The sequence below is a fragment of the Acomys minous genome, assembly GCF_964271855.1.
Source record: "Acomys minous genome assembly, chromosome: 16".
NCBI classification, from domain to species: Eukaryota; Metazoa; Chordata; class Mammalia; order Rodentia; family Muridae; genus Acomys; species Acomys minous.
This window is the reverse complement of record NC_140498.1, coordinates 48966515-48971427: the sequence shown is the minus strand read 5'-3', so window position 1 is coordinate 48971427 and position 4913 is coordinate 48966515. Positions and strand designations below refer to the sequence as shown.

General features: G+C 48.1%; 1 long non-coding RNA gene across 1 annotated transcript; it reads left to right on the top strand.

Moving 5' to 3' along the window:
- The first annotated feature begins 3363 nt into the window (after positions 1-3363).
- Positions 3364-4520, top strand: LOC311585598. Its single transcript, XR_014775269.1, has 2 exons — positions 3364-3718; positions 3866-4520. It is a non-coding gene; the product is annotated as an uncharacterized lncRNA (long non-coding RNA).
- Positions 4521-4913: the final 393 nt, after the last annotated feature.

The window sequence follows — 4913 nt, the reverse complement described above, 5'->3', positions numbered from 1 at the left end:
TTGAACCCCCTGGTGCAGACACAAGTGAACTAGGGTGGGGCGCCATTTGTATTTCTGAACCCACTCTCACTGGCTGGCTGTGAGTCTTGGGGTTCCTGGGTTTTCCATTTCTCTCTTGTTGCTGAAGGCTCTGCACTAATGAAGAAGGAGTTTAGACGTCTCCATAGGCACACTGCCCAGATTAGGATCCCAGCTCAGCCACCCACCAGCTGCAGGACTCTGGGCAATTTTCTTAGTTGTTATACAGTGACTCAGATTTCTCACCAATGAAACCAGTGTGCACATATGCCCTCTTCATACACTTGTGAGGGAGGCAGACCAAAAGGGCTTAAGTCATTTTCCTAGACCGAGTTAATCCTTTCCAAGGCCCAGAACTGTGCTCAATAAAGCAGTCAGGAGCTCCCTGCTCTCTCCTAAGAGAGAGCTTCCTCGCCTCTCCTAAGACATACTGTTAGGATTAAAAAATAAATTGAATAAGGCTCAACAGATCTGATGTGGAGAGATCTATTACAGAAGCTTAGGGAGAGGAGTTAGGACATGAGTGGGCCATGAGGGTAGAGAGGCAGTTGGAGAGAGAGAGAGAGAGAAAGGGAAGGGAAAGAGGGCCCCTTAGGGAGAGCGCAAGAGAGAGAGCACAGTGGTGGGTTGGTCCTTTTATAGTCTGGCACACACCCAGTGTCAGGTGATAATGTCAGATGTTGCTAGGCATTAGAGGCACATCAGATCGGCTGGCAGGCTAGCAGATCAACCTGTGAGCTAACATTCCTCCCCTTTTCTATAATTAAAAAAACAAAAAACACATTGGACTAGTTTTCATGCAAGGTAAGTAAAAATATAATGTAGGTTCATTGGAAGCAGCTCTTGGCTGCCATGTAAGGGAGCAGGGCAAGAGAGTGAGAGAGAGAAAGGGGGGGAAAAAAGCAAGGGCAGCATAATGTCTGGATTATATGGTGAGGGGGAAGGAAAGGTCCTCGTCCTGGAAAATTCAGGGTAGAAGGTGGGGTATGCCAGCCATGTCCTGCAGCAGATAGGGACTGAGAAATGCTGGGAAAAATCTGGAGCTGTTCGCCCCGGGTCTGAAGCACACCAGTCCAGCCTTTTGTTGATAATAAATGGATAAGGGAGGAAGAAATCAATAGCCTTTAGCTGCTTCCTGCTGACATGTGCCAACAGGGGGTCAAAAGGCTGAAATGTTGACCAAGGCCAGGAAGAGCAGGCTGTTGTACTTGCTGCCCAGGGTCTGAGAACATCTGTGGCTAGGAGGGACAGTGGAGGTCCAGCTGGCACAGTCTGTGAGGCTGGACTGGAGCACCTGTGCATAGCTGCTTTGGTGCTGTCTTGAGTGTAGGAAATCTGCTAGGATACTGGAACATACATATGGTAGGAAGACAGAGTTAAATAGCTAATTCCCTTTAAGTATAGATTTGAAACTGTTGGGAGAGCGAAGAGAGAACAGGCTTGACCACAGGGGGCCCCATTCCATTTACCTGATCCCGGGAGCTAACTAAAGATTTATTTATTTATTTATTATGTGTACAGTACTCTGCCTGCATGTACACCTGCAGGCCAGAAGAGAGCATCAGATCTCATTGTAGATGGTTGCTGGGAATTTAACTCAGGACCTTTGGAGCAACAGTCAGTGCCCTTAACCTCTGAGCCATCTCTCCAGCCCCTGGTGCTAACTAAAAGTTCTCTTTTGCATCTTTGGATCTGTCATTTAGTGGATAGTAAGGCCAAGTTTGGTTGCAGAGGTGCATAAGCTTGGAAGCCCTTAATTTGGGCGTAGAGATTTGAAATTCTATGGAAGGTAGAATCAGTGACCCGTTGGGGAGTCCCCCAGAGAAAGGTGTAACTCAACGAAATTGGTGCAGTCTGTTCCCGCAGCTCGGCAGCGCTGGTCAGAGACCAAAGCCTGGCCCGGGCAGACACAGGGTTGCCTAGTGCTAGGATTTCGAGGATGAGTGAGAGGGGAGGAAGAGAAACTGTGTTAGCAGAGAGAGAGAGCTCACCCAGGGGAGAAGGTCCTAGATGAAGGGTTTGATATAGGTTGGCAAGAACAGCAAGAAGCATTTACATCAACCGGAAGGGAAGAATCACCAACCAGCTGGTGTTGGGTACTTAGCAAGGGGGGGAGTCCCAAGCCAAGGAAAGGGGGAGGAATCCCACCCTCCGAGATAGGCGGGAGTAGGTGGGAAAGTTTTGTATGTTCCTCTGATCACTTGTGTGGTTTAATGAGACAATTTAGAAGCCCTGTGTCTCCAAAAAGCTTGGCGGTCTGAGTTGGGCACTCTGTTCCCCTAGGCGGGTAAAGAGAGAAATACACGAGTCACAAGCCCGATCCAATGGTGTCCCAGAGAGCTAGGGGAACTAGAAATGAGTTGGCAGAAGCTGGTCAACGGTGTCATCACATGGTTTGCCGGTGCCCAGGGCGGATGCCCAGCGGCACAATTTCACCTGGTACAGGATTTTTGGCATGCAAGAAAGAGGGAAAGAAAACGTGCTGGGAAGAGAAGGAAGTCTCACCCAGGGTCTACAGAGTGAGTTCCAGGACAGCCATGGCCACACAGAGAAAGCCTGTCTTGAAAAACCAACCAACCAAATTAACTAACAAAAAAAACCAAAATGGCACCCAACAAAAAGTATTTTAAGTAGTTCCTGGAAATACACACATGTCCAGCGAAACACAAAACCTGGAAAAGGTGTTACACTTCCACGTAAGATGTAGTCAACGTCAGGAGACAGGACAGGCTGTAAGGGAGGGTATTCGTTCTGTGGAGGATAGTATTCCTCCAGAGCCATCATGGGAAACAAACATCCTATTGATTCTAGGTGGGAAAACAAAGACCGTAGCCAACTGTAGACCAGGCTGGCCTCAAACTCACAGAGATCCATCTGCCTCTGCCTCCCGAGTGTGGGGATTACAGGCGTGCGCCACCACGCCCGGCCTGAACGTAGCCAGTTTCAATTCATGTTGATCATACTTGACTTGTTTGGTGTCATTCTCCTAAATTAAGTATGCCTAAGTCTTTTAAAGAATTATTTATATTGTATATAAATATAATATATATAATACACACACACACACACACACACACACACACACACACACACACACACACACACTGTTCTGCTTACATGACAGAAGAGGGCACCAGATCTCATTGTAGATGGTGTGAGCCACCATGTGGTTGCTGGGAACTGAACTCAGGACCTCTGGAAGAGCAGCCAGTGCTCTTCACCTCTGAGCATCTCTCCAGCCCTTTGCTTAAATCTTTAGTTCATCCAGATCTTCTCCCAGTGAACAGATCTGCATCCACAGGAGCAGCATTCATTGGCCCTGGGTTTTTTGTCTATTTTCCTGCCCCTCCACTCCGTTACCCTTGTCCAAATCACTTCTTTTGCTGTTTCCAGCCTCCAGAGTCACTTCATCTGTTTTCATCTTTATCTGAAGCCACGTGCTGAATCTTTCAAGACTGCTTGGCTGTGTGATACCTGTTTCCTGGTCATCTCCAGGGATGCACAAGCTTAAATCTATGTCATTTACACGCATACAATCATCAGCCTCATTACTGCTGTTCCCTGGATGTAACTGGTGTCACCAACTCCCTCCTCCTCACCACCAACCAGCTCAGGGCGCAGTTCAAGGGCCTCATGATGCCGATCGCCGGTGCTGTTCCCGATTAGAACTCGGCTTTCTGCCGCTCCATAACCTGTCCAGGTTTGTCAGTCTTTTCTTTTCCTTTCCTTGTGTTCCACTCAAGAAAAGATTCTAGAGCGATGTTGGTAACATTGGACGCTACTCCCTTTCAATTAGAGCTAATGAAATCTCATCTTCTTTCTCTTCTTCCTTTTTGCTTTTTTTCAGCACAAATCCAGGAGGGAGTTCATGACAATACGTGCAATTGTCCCCACCTCCAGGACACACCCAAACCAGCCATACTGTGTTATTTTTAATAGCTTCAAGGAATAGTCTGCTCGATGTTTGAGTTCTTGGTTTTTTGTTTTTCTTTTTTGGTTTTTTTCCCTTCTTTTCCACCTCACTGTGCCTCTTCTTTTCTACCTCTTCAGGCTGTCTCTCATCCCAGTTAACCACAGTCTCGTCTTCAAGTCCGTCATCTCTTGCACCAATGTAAACACTTTGTTTTTCACATTTTTCCCTCCAAAATGAGGTCCTCAGCGAACTCCTCGCACTCAGCCCCTTTAGTGCACTGTCCTCATTTGAAGAGCGCTCACCCGACAGATTCGGGTGTGGCCTCTTTACGGATGAGCTGTGCATCCAATACAGATGTGAACGGCTCCTTTAGTTCTTGTAGTTCTCTCTTCTCGTCACCTTTCTTCGATTTCTTTTTTTCTTTTTTTCTTTTTTTTTAGTTTTTCGAGACAGGGTTTCTCTGTGTAGCCTTGGCTATCCTGGACCCGCTTTGTAGACCAGGCTGGCCTCGAACTCACAGCGATCCGCCTGCCTCTGCCTCCCGAGTGCTGGGATTAAAGGCGTGCACCACCACGCCCGGCTCTTTCTTCGATTTCTTTCCAGCTCCACTTTGTACCTTCTGACGTGGGTTCTCCTGACGAGTGACAGTCTTCGTGTCCCTCCTGCTTGCCTCAACACTCACTGTGCCTGGCAATGCTGCTGTTCCAGGCCGCTGCCCATTCCACCCGTAGCCATCGGTCCCCAAACAGCCTCCCTCGCCCAGCTCCGTATCCATCACCACGGCTCTGGGAACCTGCAGATGGTGGCCCAACTGCAGCCATGAGGTCCAGAACCCATTATCCTTAAAGCCAAAAACGGCCTTTTTTTTTTTTCTTTTGAGCCAGGACCTCAGGCATCCCAGGCTGGCATTAAACTCATAACCGAGCATGACCTTGAATTTCCTGCCTCTACCTCCTGATTTAAGGACCGGACAGACTGACCC